Source organism: Myotis daubentonii, chromosome 3 (assembly GCF_963259705.1).
Source record: "Myotis daubentonii chromosome 3, mMyoDau2.1, whole genome shotgun sequence".
Classification (NCBI taxonomy): Eukaryota; Metazoa; Chordata; class Mammalia; order Chiroptera; family Vespertilionidae; genus Myotis; species Myotis daubentonii.
The window spans coordinates 115,294,972-115,322,883 of record NC_081842.1 but is presented as its reverse complement, the minus strand read 5'-3'; the positions used below and the strand labels follow the sequence as shown (position 1 = coordinate 115,322,883).

General features: G+C 45.6%; 1 protein-coding gene across 11 annotated transcripts in view; it reads right to left on the bottom strand.

The window, feature by feature from the left end:
* The window catches only part of PAQR9 (progestin and adipoQ receptor family member 9), a 52,515-nt gene that overhangs the window by 23,217 nt on the left and 1,386 nt on the right, over positions 1 to 27,912 (bottom strand). Inside the window, exon 2 of one of the 11 annotated variants that reach the window (XR_009451892.1) lies at positions 8,471 to 15,650. The exons of the other annotated variants lie outside the window; for them this stretch is intronic. The gene's annotated coding sequence lies outside the window, so the exon portion shown is untranslated. Of the gene's footprint in view, positions 1 to 8,470; positions 15,651 to 27,912 lie in introns of those variants that run through there. 11 annotated transcript variants of the gene reach the window in all.

The window sequence follows — 27,912 nt, the reverse complement described above, 5'->3', positions numbered from 1 at the left end:
TGTGCATTCTGCATGTTTTTTTTTTTTTATGACAAAGCTTATATTGACATTATTTAGTCCTGGGTGCAAAAACTATATCCTGATGTATTTCCTCCTTCAAGCCCTTTCTGCAAATTCAGAGCCTGGTCCGTGAGGACCTCCTCACCTCTAGTCCTGCACCCAAAGTGATGGTCAGTAGCAGTCCACCAGGACTTTCCCCACATCATATGTGAAAGTGTTTATATTACAGAGCTTAAAATTGCCAGCTCAGAACTTTCTATCAGAAAGCATTCTCTTTCCAAATGTGTACTACTAAGGGGTCCTGTGCTTGTTTCTTCAGGTGACAACTAGGATAATGTGACTGTGGTGATCACCCTTGGCCCTTTCTCCTTTTCTCTCCAATGAATGGATAACATGCCACATGAGCAACTTCAATGTCCTGTCAGTGGTCCCAAGGGTGAAATGGGAAAGGAAGGCCTTTGGGGGATAATTTTAGCCATCTTCCTAGCCATTTCTATTTCTTCCTAGTGGGCAGCTTTTTAAGTCTAGTTCCCTCCCTTTACAGATGAGGAACCAGAACCCAAGAAGTAAAACTGTACAAGGCTACACAACTGGGTTTCTGACTCCCAGCCCCGTTTTCTCTGAAACTACATAGGGTACACAATGTGGGGTGGTTGAAAGAGCCCTGGCTTTCAAGTCAGATAGGCCTGGGCTTAAAGTCTGACTTTGTCACATACCAGCTATGTGATAATGGACAAGTTGTTTAACCTTTCTGATCTACAAAGGGAAACCATAATGCTCTCTTGCAAGGTGTTGTGAATATTGATGTGTAAAAAGTGCTAGACACAGGCTAAGTATTAATAAAAGGTAGCTGTTTCTGTTATTCCTATGCCTCCTCCCTTTCCCTGCTTACTCCAGGAATGACAAACCCAGCCACAATCTTGCAAAATACTGGCTTAAGATGGTGTAGCATTCAAGGATATTTATCTTTTAGTAGAGATCTTTAAAAATGAAAAGCCAATGAGCTATGAAGGGATGAACTTTGGTAAGGAGAGGGCATCTGGACGTAAGCTAGCTCAATGCAATTGAATGGGTAAGTGTTAGGGGACAGCTCCACTTGAAGGTGCTGGGAGGAAGCCCATGTGAAAACATGAAAGGCATGAAGACAGACATGGTAGTGTTCTAGGCACACTGTCAGCCTCAGAGAAAGTTGCCATAGTCAGATAATTAGCTTTACTAGTCAAACTGAAGAGGGATAGAGAGCAGAACCAGAAACCCAGAGAGAGTGGGAAGGAGGAGAGGGAGAGAGAGAAACATCGGACATGGACATATCAATTGATTGCCTCCCACATAACACCCACACTCCTATGGGGGCTGGGGAACCTGCAACGGAGGTACATGCCCTTGACCAGGATTCAAATCTTGGACCCTTTGGTCTGCAGGCTGACACTCCAACCACTGAGCCAAACCAGCCAGGGCTCTTTTCATTTTTAACACCTCTGCAATGTTTCATCCAAGTTACATTACAGTTCTCCATTGGAAGTATTTGGGATGCTAAGAATTTATCATAATTGCTAATTACACTATTATGATAATATCTTTGGACATTTTTTCTTTTAGGTCATTTTCTCCAAATAAATTCTACAGAATGGAATTATGAGAAATATATGAACAGTTTGATAGTTCCCATTATGATGAACAAATTTCTTTTGGGGGGAAAAAACACACTAAGATATTTCTCCTTAATACCCTGTCAACCCAGAGCCCACATGGATGTGCCCACAGTGTGCCTGGACCTTGGGCACCCACATTCCATGTATGCATCAAGCTTTTAGCAAGGCCAGTCTCCTGGCAGGGGGCGAGTCCCGGCTTGACAAGCTGACTCATGCTGGCCTTGGCCCAAGGCTGACCTCAGCCCAGAGAAGGCAGAGAGGAAGTGCTGTTGCTCTTTCTGCTTAGAAACCACGTGCCTCGTGCAGTAGAGGGGAGCCGACACAGAACTGAACTGAAAAAGGACTTTCCTATGGGGGGTATTAGAATTGACTGTAGTATACTGTTATCAGATCTTTTCATTTTAAAAGACTATATTTGTTCCGTTAGAAGTGGAGATAACTACTTCTTATTCACCCGGTGGTCTCCTTTTTGTTGTTCCAAAGGAAAGTGGCAAGTCTGTCACAAGTACTGTGGAGCACTGTCCTCAGCCCACTAGTCTGTAAGCTCCACCAGGCCTGACCTGTTGTGCTGCTACTGCGCTCTCCCCAGCACAGGTGCAGTGCAGGTGTGCAATAAACATCTGTTAAACCCATAAACAGATTAATGCCTTCCTAAAAATAGGAAACTTCCAAAAAGTGAAACAACCCAGTTCTTTTTTCCAGAGAATTTTCTATCCATGCTACATCTGGAGAATATATTTTTTTAATTTTCCAGGGAACTTTGGAGGGGTTTTTTCTTTGTTTTAAAATAGTGAACAGTGACAACACAATGTTTAGCTGACTTAGTGAACATCAGCTGTGCCCTGATGTAAAGACCAGCCTATACAAAAGGAAATGAATTCAGAAATTCTCCTGGGGAGTGCAATTTAATCAGTAATTTTCAGGGACACTAAAGGGCTGTTTGAAATTTGGGGGGTGAACTTGTTTGGATGATGAGGCAGCAGTGCACCCACTGCCCCACCTCTAAGTGGCCTGGCACACATTAATCATTAGACAGCACCCAGGGCCCACCCATGCTTACTTTCCATTTTCAAGAGCGTGTTTCACAAATCCACAGATAACACTAAAAATAATTTTTCTTTCAAAAATTTGGTTTAAAAAAAACCTATAGTATGAACGGGACAGTTCCCCCCCGCCCCCCTCCGCCATTTCCAATTCTAACTGGCTATTGTTACTGTGTAGGAAAGCTATCATTTTTTGATATTATTAATTTTTGGTATCTAGCCATTTTTTGAAATTCTTTTACTATACTTTTTGTTGTTGTTGTTGAATATTTTAGGTCTTCTAATTATACCTCATATAATTTGCTATAATTTTTTTAACACACTGCTAGATTTGATTTGCTAATATTTTATTGAGAATTGTTTATATCTTAACTAGCAGACCAGTGCACGAAAGTCATGCACAGGTAGGGTCCCTAGCAGCTGCTGGCTGCCAGCCTGGGCCTCCCTTCCCCCAACTGCCTGCCACCACCACAGGCCAGAGAATCCCTTCCCAACCACCTTGGCCTGGCGCCACCCACTCACCTGCTCCATCATCTCACTGCAGTCCCATTCTCATTGGGCCCCATCGGGTCTGGCAGAGCCTCCAAGGCCACCTGCTGCCAGTGCCACATTGCTGATGCCTGCCATGTTCCATGCCGCCCCCTGGGGGTCAGCATATGTCTAACTCCCAGTCAGTTGAACTCCCACCCGTAGGAACAATTTGCATATTAGCCTTTTATTATATAAGACTAGAAGCCTGATGCACAAAAATTTGTGCACTTGAGGGGGTCCCTCAGCCCGGCCTGTGCCCTCTTGCAGTCTGGGATCCCTCGGGGATGACCACCTGATGGCTTAGGCCCGCTTCCCACGGGATTGGGCCTAAGCTGGCAGTCAGACATTCCTCTGGCAGCCCGGGAGCCCTCAGGGGATGTCCACTTTCCAGCAGAGAGCAGGCTTAAGCTGCAGTCGGACATCCTTAGTGCTGCTGAGGAGGCAGGAGAGGCTCCCACCACCACCACTGTACTGGCAGTTGTCAGCCTGGCTTGTGGCTGAGAAGAGCTCCTCCTGTGGGAGCACACTGACCACCAGGGGGCAGCTCCTGCATTGAGCATCTGCCCCCTGGTGGTCAGTGTGTGTCATAGTCATTCCCAGTTGTTCTGCTGTTAGGGTCAATTTGCATATTACCCTTTTATTATATAGGATAGAGCAGGGGTGGGCAAATTTTTTGACTCAAGGGCCACAATGGGTTCTTAAACTGGACAGGAGGGCCAGAACAAAAGTGTGGATGGAGTGTTTGTGTGAACTAATACATGTTAAAACTGCTGCTGGTGAAGGAGCGGAGGGGAGAGCAAGAGAACCCTCCACTCTTTCGGCTCCGCGGGCCAGATAGAACAGCCAAACGGGCCGGATCCGGCCCACGGGCCATAGTTTGCCCATGGCTGGGATAGAGGCCTGTTGCATGGGTGGGGGCTGGCTGGTTTGCCCTGAAGGGTGTCCCGGATCAGGGTGGGGGTCCCGCTGGGGTGCCTGGCCAGCCTGGGTGAGGGGCTGATGGCTGGTTGCAGGCTGGCCACAGCTCCTTCGGGGGGGGGGGGGGTCCCCGCTGGGGTGCCTGGCCAGCCTGGGTGAGGGGCTGATGGCTGTTTGAAGGCTGGCCAAGCCCCCCAGCGGGGACCCTCACCCCATGAGGGTGTGGCCATCCTGGGTGAGGGGCTGATGGCTATTTGCAGGCTGGCCACAGCCTCCAGCCACCCAAGCTCCCAGTGGAGGCTGGCTGGAAGCAGGTATCTGGGATATATTTATCTTCTATAATTGAAACTTTGTTGCCTTAAGCCGTGGCCACAGCCGGCCAGGGCAAGCGGGAAGCTTGGCTTCCTCCATCGCCGGGGCAACCAAGCCTCCTGCTTGCTCCAGCTCTGTGGCTGCTGGCTGCCATCTTGGATGGGTTAATTTGCATATAGTCACTCTGATCGGCTGGTGGAAATGGCTTTGGGCATAGCAGAGGTGTGGTCAATTTGCATGTTTCTCTTTTATAAGATTAGATAAGTAAAATTGTTCTATAATTTTTGTTACACATTTTGTAGCAGGTTTTGATATTAAGGATATGGCAACATATACAACAAACTAAAGAGCTTTCTATCTTTTTTCCTGGTCTAGGAATGGTTTGAGAAGCATAGGGGTAATCATGTAGTGCTTATTTCAGAATTGTAATGTTTTAGAACTTTAGGAAAACATATCAACATAACTTAGAATATTATCTGTTCCACCTTACAGCCTTTGTGCTACAGCTGCTCCCTTTGCTTTCTTTGTTTTATTTAATTGTCTTAGAGAATAGATGCACAAGGGAGCACATACAAGGATGATTATTGCAGCATTGTTTGTAATGCAACAGTTGGAAACAACCTAATGTCCTGTGTCTAAAGGGGCCTCTACACTATGATGTACATCCTCTGTATTTCAGAATATTATGTAGCAATTAAAAACATGGACATATGCACCCAGGGAGTATGAATTGGTGTAGCACCTTCAGAAGACAATTTAACAATATCTATCAAAATTAGCAGTGTAAATACTGTTTCACTGTGCAGTTTCCTTTTTGGAAATTCATCCTACAGACATACTTTCACACATGGAAGTTCTGGTGTATAGAAGAATCAGTGGCCTCCACTGGAAATGCCCGAGGGTGGTGCAGTGACCTTAAGAGAGGGCCTGAACTTCCTCTTCCTGGAGGAGAAAGGAAAAGTGCTCTAGGGAAAGACTGACTATATAGAAGGGTAGAGGGCATTTAGGGAATACGGATCTAACATTGCTGAAAGACAGGTCTAGCCATATGCCATTATTGGGCCATTAAAATGTGTCTTTAGGTGTGCTATAATATAAATACACATTACAAAGACTGAATTAAAAAAGAATGTAAAATATTAATAATTTTAATGTTGATTGCATGTTGATATCATATTTTGGATATATTATTATATATTAAAATATTAAAAGTAATTAAATTGTTTCTACTTTTTTAAAAGGTAGCTCCTAGAAAATTTTAAATTACCTATGTAGCTCATATTATATTTCTATTTGATGGAATTGATTTAATTTTTTCATTGATTTGAGAAAGAGAAAGAGAGAAACATCAATGAGAGAATCATTGATTGGTTGCCTCCTGCATATATCCCCACCTGGGATCAAGCCCACAACCTGGGTATTTTCCCTGACTGGGAATCAACTGGTCACCTTTTGGTGTACAGGATGACACTCCAACCAACTGAACCACACTAGCCAGGGTCGGACAGAGTTAATTTAAATAGGTCAGGGGCAAAGACAGAGAGGGGAATCAGGTCAGAACAGGGATGAGAATTGAAGGGATGAGGCATTTTGGAAATGAGGGCCTCACTGGTACATTTTGTTACCAGGTGATGTATGATGTTATCTCAGTTTGATGGGCAAGGCTCCTACAACATCTGCTGAGAGCTGGGGCCCAGTATCGAGCAGTAGTGTGGGTAGAGAGGTAATGTTGAGGGCCTTGTTTGTGGGGACAGGTCAGGATTTTCAGGTTTTCTTTTTCCCATGAAAATGCATTCCCTTCTGATCTTAATTTGGCTGATAATACCGCAATATTCTACCCCTTTTTATATTAGAGTTCACCCTGATTAAGATCAATCCTTCTCTTAAACATGTAAAAAATGCTCAACTCACTCCTAATAAGAGAAACACAAAGCAAAATCCCAGGAGATACCATTTTTCACCTGGTTGATTGGCCAAGAAAAAAACAATATGCAGAAACTAGATGGACAAGGTTTGGGAAGAGTGAGAATTTAGTTAGTACAACCTTTGTGGAAGACAAATTGACAGTGTCTATCAGAACTTTAATTGTGTATATTCTTTGACTCAATTCTGTTACTTCCTAGAGATATACACTATGTAAAATGGTATATATTAAAGGGTATTCATCGCAATCTATAATAATAAAAGTGTAATATGCAAATCAACCGAATGACCAAACAGCAGAACAACCATCCTGACAACCTTCCTGACGACCATGCTATGACACCCACTGGCACCAGGCCAGCCAAGGCAGGTGTGATGTGATTGGTCAGGGGCCTGGCCATCATCCCATGATCGCACTGCAGAGGGAGGCCAAGGCCACCGGCCAGCGGAGCAATCGATCAATTGAGGGGCTCCATGATCGCCCCAAAGAGGGAGGCCCAGGCCATGGACCCGGCGGGCTGCAGCAGGTGGGTGGGGCCTCCCTCTGCAGGGCACAATTGATCACATGATCCCCCTGCAGAGGGAGGCCCAGGCAGCTGTGGTGGGTGGGCAGCGCCTTCCTCTGCGAGGCGCAATTGATCACTCCAAAGAGGGAGGCCTAGGCTACCAGCTGGTGGTGCTGCAGCGGATAGCCTGGGCCTCCCTCTGTGGGGGCAATCCATCGAGGAGCCCTGGCCAGGTGGGCAGGGCCTACCTCTTTGAGGTGATCAATCACAGGGCTCCCGGTCTGTGAGAGGGCATAGGCCAGGCTGAGGGATCCCCTTCCCCCGAGTGTACGAATTTCGTGCACCGGGCCTCTAGTCCTATATAATAAAAGGCTAATAAGCAAATAGACTGAATGTCAGAACAAACAACCAGTTGCTTTGATGTGCGCTGACCACAAGGGGGCACGCGTGGAACATGGCAGGTGTCGGCTGCTGCAGGATGGTGGAGCAGGTGAGCAGGGGTGCCAGACCAAGGTGGGGCACTGGTCACTGTCATCACCTCTGGTGGTTACTGAAAATTCTTTGTTCTCACACACCATGGTCCCGCCCGGTGCTTGCACCTGCTGCCGGTGCCAGCCCTGCTCACACCCGCTGCTGGCACCGGAGCCACCACTGGCACCCGCTGCCGGCGCCCGGCACTGGCCCTGATCGTTCAGCGCAGTCAGCAGGTGTGAGCGGTGGCTGCTGGCCCCAATCACCCGTCAGGGCTTCTCCACCTCCCCCTGGTCCTGAGGGGAAATCAGGGCAGCAGCTGCCACTCACATCTGCTGACAGCACTGACCCCACCTGCTCTGCGCCGTCAGTGGGTGCGAGCAGTGCATGGGAGCAGTAGCAGCAGGAGCAGGGCAGCCAGTAGACAGGGGACCGGGGGCCATGGTGGGAGGGGGCAGGCAGGGGCACAGAGGATGGGCCAAAACCCGCCCTGTGCCCACTGTAGCCTCGCAGCCCACAGTTCCTTTCAAGGTGCACAAATTCATGCAATGGGCCCCTAGTAGAGTTTATAAAAGAAAAATATTGAATATAACTTAAATGTCCATTAATAGAGAGTGATGAAATAAATGCTGGGTATAATTTCAATATAATTATAAAATAATAACATACTTTCAATAGCAGGCAGCCACTAAAATAATAAGGCAGATCTATATGTACAGAGAAACATCTCTAAGATATATCATTAAGTTCTTTAAAAAAGAAACAAAGTGCTCTAGCTGGTTTGGCTCAGTGGATAGAGCGTCAGCCTGCAGACTGAAGGGTCCCGGGTTTGATTCCGGCCAAGGGCACATGCCTGAGTTGTGGGCTCAATCCCCGGTGGGGGATGTGCAGGAGGCAGCCGATCAATGATTCTCTCTCATCATTGATGTTTCCATCACTCCCTCCCTTTTCCTCTCTAAAATCAATAAAAAAATATATTTTTAAAAAAAGAAAGAAACAAAGTGAGATCAGTTTATGCAGCACACTGCCATTTCTGTGGGAGGAACACTCAATGAATTTGCTTGCTTATATATTTATAAATGTATAGATTTTAATGAAGGGTATATAAGGAATCAGTAGTACTGGTGGCTTCCAAGGAGGAGAAGTATATTATGGGAGAAAGGAGCCTTTACCTTTCATTGTGCACTATTTTGTATCTTTCAAATTAAATGATTTACATATATTGTCAATCCAATAAGACTAAATAAAGCATTTAATGTCTTCTATTTAAGTAGGGTGTTTCTTCTTATCACAACTCTATAGCGCTTCTTTTGCCAACACTCTGAATTATATACCTTCCCTGGTCCTGCAACTCTCAGAATTATAGTATTTCCACTTATTTTTTGAAGAGAAATTTTTTTGTATTTATTTGATTGCCAAGTACAGTATCTGGATTTACTAAAATTCAAGTTTTAAGGATTTTTATTTTTCCCTCTATTTTGTCCCTTTTATCATTCTTAAACCATTAAGTTAATGAAAGTTTTTTAAAAACATTGAAAAATCAAAGTTCTATTATTTGACATTCTTTTGAAATATACATTCAAATTATACAGAATTGGGGGGAAAACAAAACACCTTCTGTTTATAAAATAAAACTCTCAAGCTATTCTTCTCAACTAGTCCCTCATTTTCTCAAAAATCAAAGACTTCTGTGTTTTTAAAATCTGAGTGAAAACTCTATTTAAATAGGGCAGACACCGTAGTCCATTAGGGCTGCTATAACAAAAACATTGTGGGCTGGGTGGCTTAAACAACAAACATTTATTTCTCACAGGTCTGGAAGTCCAAGACCAAGTCTAGCAGATTTGGGGTCTGGTGAAGACCCACTTTCTAGTTCATCAATGGCTGCCTCCCTGCTGTGTCCTGCATGGTGGAAGGGATGAGGGAGATTTCTGGGTCTCTTTTATAAGGGCACTAATCACATTCAGAAGGGCTCTGCCCCCAAGGCCCCACATCCTAATACCATGCATTGAGGGTTAGCATTTCAAAGTAGAAATTTTGTGGGGACACAAACATTCTGCCCATAACAATAGGTATGTTTCTTAAGTCAGAAACAAAGAGTAAATAAAGGAGAAAATGATAAAAAATGTACTTAATTTGCTTTACCACCCACCTTTCTGAAGCCAAATACAAAGATTAAATTTGACTCTGCAAAGTCTAGATTTAGTTGTGTGGATAACTTAATTAAATTGGAAGTGGAAAACCAAACTGACTTTAATGTGCTTATAAAAGAAAGAAAGGATGCATCATAAAGTAAATAGCCATTGGGATTGGTTAATGAAAGAAATGACTGATTTTAGTAAATGATCTAAATTCATACAAAATTTTCGAAAACTGTCACAGAGTATGATGACCAAGGTCCTCCCTTTGCAAGGTGTCCTTTGGCCTGGTCATGGTAAACCAGGAGATCTGGAAGCCTCTGGAGAGTTGGGAGATTATCTTCTGAGGGCATTTTTTTCCAATAGGACTGGAAGTTTAGGTCAGAGTGGGATGAGTCAAGAGATCAGAAGACTGGACTGCCCGGCAGAGCTCAGTCCAAATTTTGAAGACACAGAATTGTGAGCTAAATGAAATGGTTGTTGTATTAAGCTACTAAGTTTTGGGTGTTCTGTTATGCAGCAGTAGGTGTGACAACTCCCCATCAGCAGGGCATGATATATCTCACTTTCCCACCAACACTTGGCAGTATCAAGCTTTCTAATTTTTACCCATCTTACAGGTAGGTATATACGCATACTAGCAAATGATATCTTAAGTTGGATTTCTTTAAGATTATAAACAAAATTGAGTATCTTTTTATATACTTGGTGGACTTTGGGTTTCCTCTTCTTAAAGTTGCTGCCATTTTCTTGATATATTCTAGATGTTAATACCTTTCCATTTTAGGTACTACAATATCTTCTACTACCCTCTAATCTATGGTCTTTGCCCATGATGGCCTTTGTTGAATAAAACTCCTGAATTTTTTATGTAATTGAATGTATCAAATTTTTGCCTTATGGTTTGTGTTTGTAAAGTGTTTCTTTTAAAATATATTTTATTGAGTTTTTTTTTACAGAGAGGAAGGGAGATGGGTAGAAACATCAATGAGAGAGAAACATCGATCAGCTGCCTCCTGCACACCCCTTATTGGGAATGTGCCCGCAACTAAGGTACATGCCCTTGATCAGAATCGAACCTGGGACCTTTCAGTCCGCAGGCCGACGCTCTATCCACTGAGCCAAACCAGCCAGGGCGTGTTTGTAAAGTTTTATTTAAGAAATGCTTTCCAACTCCTAAGGTCACAAAGACACCTTATTACAATTTCTTCTGTCTTCCTTAGAGTTCTTAGACCATTAGATCTTTCATTCATTCTGATAGTTTGGAAAGTGCATTTTCAAAAGGGCATTTTCCACCAAGTGGTCATGATCCCATGGCCTTGCTTTGGCACATGGTGTTAGATAGGGGTCAGGTTTTCTTTTTCTTCACAGTGAGTCAGTGTATCATCTATTGCACAATTTTCCCTTTTCTCCATTGATTTGTGATGACACCTTTGTTGTGTATCAAGTTCCCTTGTGCAAATGACACTATGCTAGAGATCTTTCTTCTTTCCAATTGGCAAATCTGTCTAAGGAGCTTATTGTCTAAACAGAAAAATGACAATACAGTGAGTGAAGACCTATATGGAACTAAGTATAAAGTACAGGCATAGTCCAAAGGAGTGAGAGACCAATTTACCTGGGATGCATATCCAGGAACAGAATTGGTGGATTTGTGGGGCAGGAATGAAAGGGGGTTCGGGTAAGAGTGGGCTGTGTCAGAGGAAGAACCTGGAGTTGGGTCTTGTATTTTGCACAAGAATTAGGGAAGGCACCTGGGAGGAAAAGCATTCAAGTTGAGAGGATGTTTGAGTTAAGGGACAGAGCTGGGAAACAGGCTCCAGTGGGGGACTGGAACATTGATATGGCTGCAGCACGGGGTTGTAAGGCCAGGATAGGCAGATGATGAGGCTGTAAAGAAGGCATTTTTCTTGCTTTCCCAAAAAGGTGAAAGAAAAGAGAGTCTCTTTTTTTATGTGAAGTGATGTGATATGTACCCAAGTTAAAGAAAGTTTGCAAAAACTTCTTTGTGAGAAATTAACCAATGTATGTAGATATAGAAAAAAATTAATATGTGCATGTTAGAAATAGGCCTTTGAAATTATTGTTTATTGGAGAGGATTTAAAAATGTAGTTTGTTGAATAAACATTATATTCAAAAAGACTAAAGGGTATACAGTAAAAAGTAAGTTTCCTCCCACCTCTGATCCCCAGAATTTTAAATTTCCTTCCCCAGTGGCAAGCACAGTCGTCAGTTTCATATTGCATAAACAAACATAAATCTTATATTAGTTACCTACTGCTGTGCAACAAATTGCCCCAAAACTTAGTGGTTTAAAACAACAAATATTTATTTATTTATTTATTTAAATATATTTTATTGATTTTTTACAGAGAAGAAGGGAGAGGGAGAGAGAGTTAGAAACATCGATGAGAGAGAAACATCAATCAGCTGCCTCCTGCACACCTCCCACTGGGGATGTGCCCGCAACCAAGGTACATGCCCTTGACAGGAATCGAACCTGGGACTTTTCAATCCACAGGCCGACGCTCTATCCACTGAGCCAAACTGTTTAGGGCAAAACAACAAATATTTATTGTCACACATTTTCTGTGGTCAGAAATCCAGCGGCTTAATTGAGCCCTCTGGCTCAGGATCTCTCATAGGTCATGGTCAGTTGTCGGCTGGGGCTGCAGTCACCTTACAACTCCACTTAGGAGGATCTGCTTTCAGGTGCACTTAAGTGGTATTGGAAGATTTAGTTTCTCACAGGCTGTTGGGCTGAGGGCCTCATTTCTTTAACTGGCTTTTGGCCTGAGGCCTCCTTCAGTTTCTTGCCACATGGGCCTCTCCACTGGGCACCTCACAGCATGGTAACTGATGTCATCAGAATAAACAGGCGAGAAGAGTTAGAAAAGTAAGAGAAGAAAAGAAGCCAATGTTTTTTATAACCAGATCTCAGAAGTGACATCTCACCTTTGCTGCAATTTTTTAAAATATATTTTTTATTGATTTTTTACAGAGAGGAGGGAGAGGGATAGAGAGTTAGAAACATCGATGAGAGAGAAACACCGATCAGCTGCCTCCTGCACATCCCCTACTGGGGATGTGCCTGCAACCAAGGTACAAGCCCTTGACCAGAATCGAACCTGGGACCCTTCAGTCCGCAGGCCGACGCTCTATCCACTGAGCCAAACCGGTTAGGGCTTTGATGCAATTTTTTAATGAGAAGGCACATCACTAGATTGAGCACACACTCAAGAAGGGATTACATAGGGCATGGTTACCAGGGCTGAGAGATCATTGGGAGCCACCTTAGAAGATGCCTAACACAGTGTATGCTGTATTTCTACCTATAGGTACCTTTTTTTTTTTTTTTAGCTCAAATATTCACACCTTGCTTTTGTCATGCGACAGTGTATGTTTTGTAAGTCTGTACATAAAGATCTCTCTCATTCCCCCAGCAGTGGCAGGGCTTTTCAGCCCTGCTTCCACACTGAGCATTTTTTGGATGGGCCATACGCTGGTAAATAGTACCTTCTGATGGACTTTTTTGTGTGTTAATCCTCACCGGAGGATATTTTTCCCATTGATTTTTAGAAAGTGTGGAAAGGAGGAGGAAAGACAGAGAGAGAGAGGAACATCAATGTGAGAGAGACATATAGATTGGTTGCCTCTCACACATGCCCTGACTGGGGCTGGGGATCCAGCCTGCGTGCCTTTGACTGGAACCAAACCAGAGACCCTCAGTCCGTGGGCTAACGGTCTAACCACTGAGCACTGGCCAGCATGGTTAGGGCATTTTTGATCTTTTGCTGTAATGACTTGCTGTACATGTTCCTTATTGGTGTGAGAATGCATCTCCTTACAGAGTTGCTGATCAAAGGGTAGGTGCACTTCACATTTTGATAACTGTCTGAATTGCCTTCCAAGGGAGGTTGCACCGGCTTATTTTCCAACCCCAAAGTGTAAGCTTTGTCTAATTCACCACACCACCTTCAGACATTGTTTTCATAAGTTTTGATGAAAAAGGAAAAGAGAAATGAGAAAAACTGAAAACAGAAATTTAATAAATAGCACAAATTGGGATAAGAGTCTACTATTTGCTAATTTGATCTGGATTTACCAGGGTATTTTCCTAGTGTAATGTACAGATGAGGTCAGGCCCCAGTGTACCTGGAGACCTGCTGTGGCTCCTGTCACTGTTATCTCAGAGAGTATTTCCCTTCTGAGGCGTGTGGTTCTCTAAGAGCTTTCAACAGCTCATCAGATTCCAACTTCTTCTGGAGGAGATGACACAAATATCAAACGAAGTTTACACTGATTTACTTTGGAAATTATAGCTTTGGTAATTTTTGTCTTTTCTACTGATACTTCAAGCATTAGAAAGACAAAGACAGTCTTCGTGAAGTCATGCCGTTTCCTGCTTCAACAGTGCTTGGACCAACCGGAGCTCAACCCATCCCAGACAGCCATCACAATCCAGCCTCACCACCTCCTCACAGCACCCTTGGATGCCACAAGCGCCCGGGTGTAAGGATCGTGACCTCCTTGCAGGTGCACCAGAACTGCCACCAAGACTCACAGATCAACCTACAGCTCCTATATCTACTTGTCCAGGTCTTACTGCTTTGACCATGATGATAAGGCTTTTCTGAAGACCTTTGCCAAATATTTCCTTCACCAATTTCATGGGGAATATGTGAGAAATTATGAAGCTGCAGGACCATTGATGTGGTGAACCTTCCTTCAGGCTCTCAGGAAACCAGGCCCCAGGACTGGAAAAGGGGCTGGATGCCATGGGGTGTGCATTACAATAAATCAAATAGAATAGAGAGACGGTGTTGGGGTAAAAGCAGTCTTAGAGCCCAGGAATAGCTCTCCTTCAACTCCCCTCACAACTCTGGAAAATTTTCTATAATCAACTAGCTCCTGTCTGTGTATTTTCACTGAAATACTTATTTCATGAAGGTAGATTGTTCCACTGTTAAACAGTGTAGAGGTTAAAAGTTATTTTGGAATGAGAGAAATCTTTGCTCTGTGTCTGCATCTAGTGCTCCCTCCCCTGTCCAAAAGCAGGGAAGTCTTTGTTCTCAGAAACAGCTCCCAGAACCTCCTCCATGCTGCCCTCCTCCAGGCTGCCCTTCCCCAGGCTGCCCTCCCCCAAGCTGCCTTCTCCCAGGTTGCACACTTTACTCTGCGTTATTCCTTCTTCCCAGGAATTGATTTTCTGCTGAACCCCACAGGATAGGCAGTGACTTTTAGGGCCATTGGTTGAGAGTTTGCATGACAAAGAGCTGCTGTGATTTTAAAAATGCTATGACAACGTTCATAGCAGCACAATTCACAATAGCCAAGAGCTGGAAGCAACCCAAATGTTCCACGCATGAACAGATAAAAAAATTGTGACATAAACATAGACTGGAATATTATTTAACCTTAAAAAAGGAAATTCTACACATGCTACATCACAGATGAAGCTTGAGGTCATTATGCTAAGTGAAATAAGCCAGTCACAAAGGGACAAATACTGTATGATTACACTTATATGAGATATATAGAGTAATTAAATTTGTAGAGACAGAAAGTTAGAATGGTTTCCTGGGGCAGTGGGCAAGGATGAGGGTGAGAATGGGGAGTTAGTGTTTGAGGGGAACAGAGTCTTTTTTTTTTAAAGTCTTTATTGTCGAATTATTATATATGTCCTCCTTTTTCCCCATTGACCCCTTCTAGCCTGCACCCGCTCTGCACCCCAGGCCTCACCACCCTATTGTTTGCTTAATCTCTTCCACCAACCCACTCACCCATGCCTTCCCTCTGAGATTCGACAGTGAGAACAGAGTTTTAGTTTGGGGAAGATGAAAAAGTTCTGGAGATGAATGGTAGTGATGATTGCACAACAATGTGTGTGTCTTAACCCACTAAACTGAATATTTACAAATTATTAAAATAGAAAATTAAATTGTGTATTCGAGACTCATTACTCATATACTATACAGTTAGTTTTGGCTCACATTCCCTGTCCCCAAAATCTTCATTCATCCTGGGAAGTCTCTGGGAGCCACTTCCCTGGGCTCAGATGATTAGACCAAGAACAAGCATCTAAACTGAGCTGGATTATTCAGAATCCATGGCTGCAATTTTGGAATTCAGTTTCAGGAACTTCTTGTTAGTTTCTGTGTGGGGCGAGACAGAATGTGTTTCATATAGGTGGGAGCTGCAAAGTTGCCATCTCCACACTGATTTATTTTTTATTTCACCAATGTTTACTGTTCACCTGTTATGTGCCAGGCATGCTAATATGTGCTGGGATTCAGCCCCGTCCCTGCCTTCCTGAATAAGCAAAGCAAGCCTGGTGCAAAGGTATTATCTCTAATGTTATCTACACTAATAAAAGAGAAACATGGTAATTGGCGTACGACCGCTACCCTTTTCATTGGCTAATCAGTGAGATATGCAAATTAACTGTCAGCCAAGATGGCGGCTGGCAGCCAGGCAGCTTGAAACTAACATGAGGCTTGCTTGCCTCAGTGACGGAGGAAACCAACGTTCCCCGCCTGTGCTGCAGGCCTCTGAGCGGGCAGTTTAAGAAACTCTGTAACAAATACCACCAGGGCTTCAGCCAGCAGATTCGCAACATTGTAAGCAAAGGCCAGAAACCTACTTTCAGAAGCGGAGGCCTAAGAGCTGGAGCCAAGCCTCAAGCTAAAGCTGGCCCAGAATAAAAAAAAAAAAAAGAAAAAAAGGAGCAGTTGGGAGCTTCAGTCACCCCTAGCCTGAAAACAGCCCTCAGCCTCTCACCCAGACTGGCCAGGCACCCCAGTGGGGACCCTCACCCTGAATGGTGTGTGACCAGCTGCAAACAGCCATCATCCCCTCACCCAGGCTGGCCAGGCACCCCAGTGGGGACCCCCACCCTGATCCAGGACACCCTTCAGGGCAAACCAGCTGGCACCCAACCGTGCACCAGGCCTCTATTCTATATAGTAAAAGGGTAATAGGCCTCCCAGCACCGGGATCAGCGGAGCCATGAGGCCTCCCGGCACCGGGATCAGCGTGACAGGGGGCAGCGCCCAAACCCCCTGATCGCCCTGTGGCTCTGTGTGTGACAGGGGGCGGGGCCCCAACCTCCCTATCCACCCTGCTCTGTTCGTGACAGGTGAAGGCGCCCCAACCTCCTGATCAGCCCTGCTCTGTGCCTGATAGGGGGGAGCTCCCCAACTCCCCCCCCCCCCCACGGGCCCTGCTCTGTGTGTGATGGGCTAGAGCCATAACCTCCCCATCGGCCCTGCCCTGAGTGTGAGAGTGGCGGCACCCCAATCCCCTGATCGGCCCTGCTCTATGGGTGATAGAGGGTGGTGCCCCAACCCCCTGATGGGCCCTGCTCTGTGTGTGACGGGGGCAGTGCCCCAACCCCGATTGGCCCTGCTCTGTGCGTGACGGGGTGGCGCCGCAACCTCCCCATCGACCCTGCCTTGAGTGTGACAGGGGACGGTGCCCCAACCCCCCAATCGGCCCTACCCTGAGCGTGACTGAGGGTGGCATCACAACCTCCCAATCCACCCTGCTCTGTGCATGACAGGGGACGGTGCCCCAACTCCCCAATCGGCCCTGCTCTGAGCCCGACCAGGGGCTGCACCTAGGGATTGGGCCTGCCCTCTGCCACCCGGGAGCAGGCCTAAGCCAGCAGGTCGTTATCTCCCGAGGGGTCCCAGACTGGGAGAGGACACAGGCCGGGCTGAGGGGCCCCCCCTCCCCCAGAGTGCACAAATTTTTGTGCACCGGGCCTCTAGTCTATAATATTTCTATTATCTCAAATATTTTGTGGACTGTTCTCCCCTAAGTGAACATCATAGTATGTATACCTCCTTTTATTTATATTTAACTTCCCCTTTTAAATTATTTTTAGCATATTTTTCAGCACCAGCACTAGCACAATCAATGTATTGGTTGACAATGACAGGGTATTAGATTTAATTGTAATAATAAATGTGACAAGAGCACCAAGATCATTCATAGAAGCTCTGTGTGTATTCACTGGACACCAATAAAGGATGGTGAGTGTTTTTGCTTACCAGTGGCAATAGCACCACCACGTGGCAAAATAATAAACGACATTTGCAGTCCCTGGAGCCTGCCTGCATAGAAATTACACAATTAGGTGTTTTTTTAAATGTGAAGATCTAATTGGCTTTTTAAAGTGATTCATGAATTGGGCTATATCTCATTTGGCAACTAAAAGGGCACTCCCAAAAATTACATAATTCTTGGGGGGGGGAATTTTTATTAGGGGGTTGAGAAATGTACATTATTTCCAAATTTGTACAGAAGAGAGACTTTAAGTATGTTTTAAATTAGCAAAATTTTCATTTTCTTAAAATGAGACAACACAGTGCCAAGGTTTCCATCCTGCTCTCTGAGCAGTCTCTAGTGACTCTTAGAGTCAGCCCCAGTGGGAGACTCTTATGAGCAGAACACACCCCTCAAAGGTTCTGCAGCATCCTTTATGCAGCATCCTGACTCTTCCTAAGCAGTACCAATCTTTTGTGCTCCCAAAACCTGCCTTTGATGTAGGATTTATTCATCAACAAATATTTATTGAGTGCCTTCATGGTGCTTACTCTGCTCTAGATTTTGCAGATACAGCAGTAATCAAATTGAACTAAAATTTGTCTTCACTGCTTACTCTCTGATTATGACACATTTGTTTCCTTTATACCTTGGAAGTCAACAGAGACCTGTTTCATTCCACCTTCACTGGAACCACACCATCTACCCACTGAACTCCTCAGGAATAATTTCAGAACTCAGCTATTTTGAAATGATTGTATTTATTAGGACCATCCACATATCAGTTTTATTGTGGGATCAAAGCTATGCCTGTCAGCCAGGGACAAAATACAGAAGCAGAAAGTTCATTTTAGATCCTGTGGCCAGTAAATAATAGCCCTTCAAAGAGTTCCACATCAGCCCTAGCCAGTTTGGCTCATTTTATAGAGCGTCGGCGTGTGGACTCAAGGGTCCTGGGTTCGATTCCGGTCAAGGGCACATGCCCAGGTTGCAGGCTCGGTCCTCAGTAGAGGGCATGCAGGAGGCAGTCAATCAATGATTCCCTCTATTGTTGATGTTTCTATCTCTCTCTTCCTCTCCCTTCCTCTCTGAAATCAATAAAAATATATTTTAAAAAAAACTAAAAAAAAAAAAAAAAGAGGTCCACATCTTAATCCCCAGAACATGTTAATTTACATGGCAAAGGGACTATGTGGGTGTGATTAAGTTAAAAGTCTTGAGATGGGGAGATTATTCTGAATTGTCCTGGTGAACCCAATGTAATCACAGGGTCCTTTCTCAGAAGAGGGAGTAGAGTTGGAGTCAGAGAGCAGACAAAAGGATGAAGCAGAGTCAGAGAAGAGAGGAGATGCTATGCTGCTGGCTCTAAGATGAAGAAGGGGACTACGAGCCAGTGAACTCGAGAAGCTGACAAAGGCACGGAAATGGATCCTCCTCTAGAGCCTTCAAAATAAACAGGCCGGCCGGCACATTTGGACCTCTGACCTCCAGAACTAAGTCAACTCGTAATGTACATAAATCCTATATAATAAAAGCCTAATATGCTAAGTGTCTGGTCAACCATTCAACCAAAGTGTAATCCTATATAATAAAGAGGTAATATGCAAATTGACCATCACTCCAACACATAAGATGGCTGCCCCCATGTGAGCACAAGATGGCCTGCAGGGGAGGGCAGTTGTGGGGAACCGGGCCGGCCAGGGAAGGCAGCTGGGGGTGACCGGGCCTGCAGCGGAGGGCAGTTGGGGTCGACTGGGCCAGCAGGGCAGTGGTTAGGGGGTGATCAGGCTGGCAGGGTTGTCTTTGGCATTCTTTGGCATATCCCAGAGTCCTTGAGGTTTCTACGAGAATTAAAAATTCTGTATATTAAGTTCCAAAGTTAGTTAAAAAATTAGTATGTAATTCAACTTAAAACCCAGAGGTCAGCCTCACCTTCATAAGAACACTCAAAGCGTTATCATGAAAGTCAGGAACAAGATAAGGGTATCATAAGTAGCATTCTTGCCCTGGCCGGTTTGGCTCAGTGGATGGAGCGTCGGCCTGCGGACTGAAGGGTCCCAGGTTCGATTCCGGTCGGGGGCATGTGCCTGGGTTGTGGGTGCATCCCCAGTGGGGGGCGTGCAGGGGGCAGCTGGTCGATGCTTCTCTCTCATCGATGTTTCTAATTCTGTATCCCTCTACCTTCCTCTCTGTAAAAAATCAACAAAATATATTAAAAAAAAAATAAGTAGCACTCTTACAGCCATGCTGGAGGTTGCTGGCTATTGTCATCACACAAGAAAAAAAAAAGATAGAATGGGACAAGAGGAGGTAAACTTGTATTTGTTTGCAAATGATATACCTGAAGGTCCAAGAGAAAAAACTAAAAAAATATACTAACAATAAAAGAATTCAGAGAAATGGCTTGGCACAACACTAATGTATAGTAATCAATATGTAAACAACAATTAGGGCATATAAATAATGTAAAAAATTATTCTGTTTCTAACAACAGAAACAAGAAAAGTAACAAGAAACATGTAAAATCAATATGAAGGAAATAAGCAAAACTTGAAAAAGAAAAAAAGTATGCTTTGGTCTTTGATACAAAGATATGTGTTTAAGATCACTACAGTTAGATTTGTTATTGGCAACCAAATAAAATTGACAAGAGAAATTTTTATCTTGTTCAAAAGTTCATTGTACATTCAGCCTTTTATATTACCTGGTCTTGTCTCAAGAATTTCAGTCTTCATGGAGATATGTAGGCTCTCCACTGGTGGAAGGCAGGGCACAGGTTAAGTGAGGCCTGATCTCTGGGTGGTCCAAGCCAAGCCCACCTTCGGACTACCAGGCCATGGTGGGAACTCCTTAGATAGTGCCCTCTGCTAGTTGTCATGATCTGCCATGAGCAACTTCAGTCATCCTCTGTCTCTCCCCCTCTCTCTCTCTCAAACACATACACACACACACTACTCCATCTGGACCATGCTAGGTTTCATTATCTTATTGTTATAACAATTGCTACATGGTAAGGGTAATCTTCCCACCAGGATCATAGCTAAAATAGCAATTTTTATTATCTTCAACATGTCTCTAGCCCAGGGGTGGGCAAACGTTCTGACTCGAGGGCCACAATGAGTTCTTAAACTGGACCGGAGGGCCGGGACAAAAGCATGGATGGAGTGTTTGTGTGAACTAATATAAATTCAAAGTAAACATCATTACATAAAAGGGTACGGTCTTTTTTTTTTTAGTTTTATTCATTTCAAACGGGCCGGATCCGGCCCGCAGGCCGTAGTTTGCCCACGGCTGCTCTAGCCCATCCTTGGGCTATAGGTTTCTTGACATCATTTTTACTTGTCTCATTTCACCCCAACTTCTCTTTCAGGTAATTGTCAGCAACACAGCAGTAAATATCAACACAAAGCAGATTATTATCGTAGATCACACAGGGAGAACAAAGGGTAAAATATTTAACTGCAGCAGTATTTGACTATAGTCTGTGCAGTGAGAAAACCTAAAGTCATTTCTTACTTCTTTTAGTCGGGTCAAGTTTCAGAGCTTTCTAAATATCCATTTTCCAGCTAATGAAAAGAAAGCAGGATTCCACCGAGTCTCCTATCCACCTACTCCAGGACTTCTGTGAGGATCAAATGAGATGAGGCACGGGAAAACACTTCACAGACATTTGGTTAAAGTATAAAATGCTTCCACCTGGCTATAAAGCAAGTCATGTTCCTGGCCTGAAGAAACTCCAAGGAGTCTAGTTGCTAGGGAGAGGAAGCCGGGCGTTGCTATGTGACATCATTGCCCGGCAACCACAGCCACCGTTTCAGGGCTATGGGCTTCATTTTTCACCATGGCATTGTTGGCTGCGATTTGGTGGGCTGTCGCTTGGGGTGGTGGCGGGGACTGTGTCCCACTTGGGGGAAGCCGAGTGTTGCTTTGTGGGCACCAAGTCTGCACTGCTGTTTCTCTGTAAATGGCCAGTGTGCATCACAGCAGCTCCTGTGTTGAGCATCTGCCCCCTGGTGGTCAGGGCACGTCATAGCGACTGGTTGGACGGTCACTTAGCATATTAGCCTTTTATATATATACTAGAGGCCTGTTGCATGAAAAGATTTGTGCAATAGGCCTTCCCTTCCCCTGGCTTCCGGCACCAGTTTTCTTCTGGCACCCGGAACCCAGGCCTTCACTCCGGCCAGAGTGCCTTCAGTCTTAGCTCCGTGGCTTCGTGCCTATGTATGCAAATTAACCGCCATCTTTGTTGGCAGATAATTTGCATATTGCTCTGATTAGCCAATGGTGGGAGTAGCGAAGGTACGGTCAATTTGGATCTTTGTCTATTATTAGATAGGACTAGGGGCCTGGTGCATGAAATTCATGCACTGTGGGGGGGGTGTCCCTCAGCCCAGCCTGCCCCCTCTCACATTCTGGGAGCCCTCAGGGAATGTCCTAGTGATGGCTTAGGCCCACTCCCTGCTCCCCTTGGGGATAGGGCCTAAGCTGCAGTCTGGCCTCCCTTTGTGGGAGGTGACCGAGCTGATCAGTGGAAGGCACCAGCCCCATCACCCCGCTGCTGTAGCCACTGCCAGTGACCGCAGCCAGCAAGGTTTTTTCATGAACACAGACTCCAGTTCCTTCATGATGAAAAAAAAACAACTTTCTTTAGGCATTTTCAAGATGTGTCTTTCATCTACACTAATAAAAGAGAAAAATGGTAATTGGCGTATGACGATACCCTTTTCATTGGCTAATCAGGGCTATATGCAAATTAACTGCCAACTATGATTGGCAGTTAACTGCCAACTAAGATTGGCAGTTAACTGCCAACTAAGATTGGCAGTTAACTGCCAACAAGATGGCGGTTAATTTGCATATGTAGGCACAATGCAGGGAGGCGAAAGGGAAAGCAGGAAGAAGCCCCCTGCCACTGACAGTAATCAGAAACCCAGGGGGGAGCTAAGAGCTGGGGGGCAGGGCAAAGGCGGCCCTGGGGCCACCATTGCCCTGCCCCCCAGCCATGATCGGAGAATCAGGCGCCTTTGCCGCCCTGGCCAGTGATAGCAGGAAGTAGGGGTGGAGCCAGTGATGGGAGCTGGGCACGGTCGAAGCTGGCAGTCCCAGGACCTAGGGGTCCCTTGCCTGGGCCTAAAGCGGAGCCCACGATCGCGGGGCCGCTGCAGCTGCGGGTCCCCGCTGCCCGGGCCGGACACCTAGGGCAGAGGCGTTAGGCCTGGGCAGGGGCGGAGCCTGCAACCACGGGGAGCTGGGGGTCCCCTGCCCAGGCCTGACACCTCTGCCGGAGGCCTCAGGCCTGGTCAAGGGGCCGATCCGGTGATTGGTGATCGGAGGGTGATGAGGGTCAACTCCTCTGGCCGAGGCATCAGGCCTGGGCGGGGGGGCTGAGCCGGGGATTGGGGGGATATGATGGTCCCCTTGCCCAGGCCTGAAGCCTGGGTCAGAGGCGTCAGGCTTGGGCGGGGGTTGGAGCAAGCAATCAGAGGGAGATGGGGGTCCCCTGCCCAGGCATGATTCCTGGGCCAGAGGCATCAGGCCTGGGCTGGAGGCAGAACCAGTGATGGGGGGAAATGAGGGTCCCCTGCCCAGGCCTGACACCTCTGTCAGAGGCGTCAGGCCTGGGCAAGGGGCCGACCCTGCGATTGGAGGGTGATGGGGGTCAACGCCTGAGGGCTCCCAGTATGTGAGAGGGGGCAGGCTGGGCTGAGGGACAACCCCCCCCCACACCCAGTGCACGAATTTTGTGCACCGGGCCCCTAGTATAATAATAATTTATTATTATTTTTATCCTCACCTGAGGATATGTTTCCACTGATTTTTAGAGAATGTGGAAGAGAAAGGGAAAGACAGAGAGAAACATCAAAGTGAGAGGAACACTTTGATTGGTTGCCTCCTGCATGAGCCCTGACCTGGGCCCCGGCCAGGGAGAAGCCTGCAACCTAGGTACATGCCCTTGGTCAGAATGGACTCAGACCCTGCCATTGGCAGGCCAAGACATTATCCACTGAGCCAAAGTGGCTAGGGCAGGATATGACATTTCTTAGCCCTCCAGGAGCAGACCTTCGTTTTTTTCGCCAGGAGTGTGGTGAAAAACCCTCGATCACCTTTTTGGATTCTTATTACCCAAGTTACTAAGAATATTACCAGTGGCTTACAGGGAGCTTAGGCAATGTGCAGTCAGAAAAGGTGTTTCCTCTGTAGTTCACACCAATTGCCAGCTTGGCCTCCCCCCTCCCCCACACCCTAGGCCTGACGCCTCTGGCCTGGCTTCAGGCCTGGGCAGGGGACCCCCATCTCCCCTTGATCCTCGGCTCCTCCCTCGCCCAGGCCTTGACCAGAGGTGTTGACCTCCATCACCCTCTGATCGCAGGATCAGCCCCTTGCCCAGGCTTGATGCCTCCGCCAGAGGTGTTAGGCCTGGACAGGGGACCTCCATCTCCCTCCGATCACCAGATCGGCCCCTCACCCAGGCATGACAACTCAGCCAGAGGTGTTGACCCCCATTACCCTCCCATCGCCAGATCAGCCCCTTGCCCAGGCCTGACGCCTCCGCCAGAGGTGTCAGGCCTGGGCAGGGGACCCCCACCTCACCCCAATCACTGGCTTTTGTGGCTTCTGGGGCCGGCCTGCTGCCCAGGATGGCGGCTTGTGCTGGCGGCTGTGCTGTCCTGTCCTGCCTGCAGTATGCAAATTAGCTGCCATCTTTGTTGGTGTTTAATTTGCATATCATGCTGATTAGCCTATGTGAGGCGTAGTGAAGGTATGGTCAATTACCATGTTTGTCTATTATTAGATAGGATAGATGTTAAATGCTGCCTTTGTTGTAGCCTTTCCACTCTACCTCCTCCCCCCCACCCTCACTTATTTTAAAATAAATCAAAACATTTTGGGAGACCTTAAAAGTATCTGTGGGCCCTGGGTTCAGAACTTTCCTTGCCAAATGGATGTTAGTTCTCCTTGGTGCCTGGGAACTGACTGTTAAATGTTTTGATCATCACCTTTGGTAAGACTTAAATTTGTATGTGAGAAGTATGTGGATGGAAAAAAAAAGGGATACTTTGGAAAGTAACTTCATAGGGTGATCTAATCATAAAATCCAAACTGGGCAGGTCACGGTGGGTAGTCTCACCCCAGGCATAAAATTTCTTTAGTGGAAAGTTTTTAGCCAGCCCTGTCCATTGTTTTTATGCCTCTAGATCAGTGGTTCTCAACCTTCCTAATGCCGCGACCCTTTAATACAGTTCCTAATGTTGTGGTGACCCCCAATTTCATTGTTACAAACTGAACATAATTAAAGCATAGTGATTAATCACAAAAACAATATGTAATGAGAGAAACCAAGATGGGGACATAGGTAAACACCTGAAATTGCTGCCTCGCACAACCACTTCAAAAATACAACTAAAAGACAAAACAGACATCATCCAGAAACACAGGAAGGCTGGCTGAGTGGAAATTCTACAACTAGAAGGAAAGAGAAAAGCACACTGAGACTCGGAGGAGGTGCGGAAGTAAAGTGCAGAGGTACAGAGGCTTGAGCACGTGTGGAAAGGGGCTGGCAACGGAGGACACTGGTGTCTTTTGCATTCGGGAGGGAGGCACAAGCTCCCGATGGCCCTGACTCCAGTTCCGGGCGAATCTCTGGGGACCCAGACTGATACGGGGAGAAACTGGACTGTCTGGCAGCGGGTGGAACTCGAGGGCGGCTTTCTCTCAGAGGTGCTTGCAGCGATTACTGTAGAACACTGAGACCCGGGTCCTCTTAGGGCAGGACTGAGGATCAGCCATAGCTGTTTGCTCTGCCCTGTTGATTTCCTGAGACCCCGCTCCACCCAAGCTGTGTGCAGAGGCTTTTGCATATGAATGGGCGGGCCCTTTGAGATCTAAAATTACCTAACAAACTGCAGCTGGGTCAGAAAGACCCAGAACATCCAAGAGAAGGCCCAAGGCCCCACAGCAGCTTGCATTGCTTCACAGCTGGGTCTCATCTGGGCACCTCCAAAACCCAAACAAGGAAGAGGAACCTGCAGATCTCTCCGTAGTTCTTGCTGGGTAGCCTCAGGCAGAGGCTAAATTAGCACCTCCTTAGAGATCCAAGAGCCTGTGTACCCAGTGGTCAGAGGGGGACCATCCAGATTACAACTCCTCAGATCCATAAGGGACACACTCAGGGGGCAGACTCAGCGAGCACCAAAGCCCCATTGAAGCAAGTCTTGCCCCGTAAGGGTGTCTTCAGCACAGAAGTTCTCCCACTGTAGACACAGCTAATTCTCACAGACAATTGGCCTGGAGGTCAATTCCTCCCATTGATACCTACAACAATCAAGGCTTAACTACAACAAGGCTGTGCACACAGCCTACAAAGGGGTGCACCAAGAGTGTCCACCTCAGGTATTTGGGGAGGCTTAGACACTGGACCCTATAGGACACCTAGCACAGAAAGCCACTCTATCAACACAGCATAAAAAATGCGGAGACAAAGAAACAGATCACAAATGACAGAAATGGAGGAAAGCAAACTACTGGATATAGAGTTTAAAACCATGGTTATAAGGTTTTTCAAGAATTTTCTAGAAACCGCCGATAAATTTAGTGAGACCCTTGAGGATATGAAAAAGGACCAACTAGAAATTAAGCATACACTGACTGAAATAAAGAATAATATACAGAGATCCAACAGCAGACAAGAGGATCCCAAGAATCAAGTCAAAGATTTGAAATACGAAGAAGTAAAAAACACCCAACTGGAAAAGAAAAAAGAATCCAAAAATATCAAGATAGTGTAAGGAACCTCTGGGACAACTTCAAGTGTACCAACATCCGAATTATAGGGGTGCCAGAAGAAGAGAGAGAGCAAGATATTGAAAACCTATTTGAAGAAATAATGACAGAAAACTTCCCCTATCTGGTGAAAGAAATAGACTTCGAAGTCCAGGAAGCACAGAGAACCCCAAACAAAAGGAATCCAAAGAGGACCACACCAAGACACATCATAATTAAAATGCCAAGGGCAAAAGAGAAAGAGAAAATCTTAAAAGCAGCAAGAGAAAAAAAGTCAGTTACCTACAAGGGAGTACCCATAGGATTGTCAGCTGATTTCTCAACAGAAACTATGCAGGCCAGAAGGGAGTGGCAAGAAATATTCAAAGTGATGAATAGCAAGAACCTACACCCAAGATTACTTTATCCAGCAAAGCTATCATTCAGAATTGAAGGTCAGATAAAGAGCTTCACTGATAAGAAAAAACTAAAGGAGTTCATCACCACCAAACCAGAATTATATGAAATGCTGAAAGGTATTCTTTAAGAAGAGGAAGAAGAAAATGGTAAAGATGAAAATTATGAACAACAAATACACATCTATCAACAAGTGAATCTAAAAATCAAGTGAATAAAAAATCTGATGAACAGAGTAAACTGGTGAATATAACAGAATCAGGGGCATAGAAAGGGAGTGGACTGACAATTCTCGGGGGGGAAAGGGGTGTGGGGGGTTAGGGAAGAGACTGGACAAAAATCGTACACCTATCGATGAGGACAGTGGCGGGGGTAAGGGCAGAGGGTGGGGTGGGAACTGGGGGAAGGGGAGCTATGGGGGAAAAAAGAGGAACAACTGTAATAATCTGAACAATAAAGATTTTTAAAAAAATTTTAAAAAGCAATATGTAATTATATATGTGTTTTCCGATGGTCTTAGGCGACCCCTGTGAAAGGGTCGTTCGACCCCCAACGGGGTCACGACCCACAGGTTGAGAACGCTGCTCTAGATCAACACATCTGTGAAATACCAGAAGTAATTCCCCTTAAAAGATATATTAACCCTCAAGAGATCACATAATCTTGTTACTATCCTGTAATCCAGTTAATTCCTGCCTTGCTTTCTCCTACCTCCATGTAATCGTCCTTACATCGCCTCCTTAATTTCAAATGCAGAAGCTGCAAAACTGTTATTCGAAGCATTTGAGATCTTGCTCCCTGGCATATGTAGTCAGTTTGGGTCAAAAAAGCTTATAAAAATTCTCTGCAGGTTGGGGTGTTTCTTACACTAACAAGTAGAAAATTCAAATGCCTTCAAGCAGTCTGGCTGTGGGGCATTTATTTGTTCACAGCATGTGTGTGGTGACAGCCTGGTGAACTGGAGTGCTCAGCCCAATTTCCAAGAAATTGCTGTGGCTCATTGCCAGACTTTTCCATTTTTCAAGAAAAGCTGGAAATCCTGAGTATTAAACAAGTAAATTCTCCCAATTTAAAAATGCCCACAACCAAGGTACATGCCCTTGACCAGAATCAAACCCGGGACCCTTGAGTTTGCAGGCCGACGCTCTATCCACTGAGCCAAACCAGTTAGGGCAGTAAGTATACTTA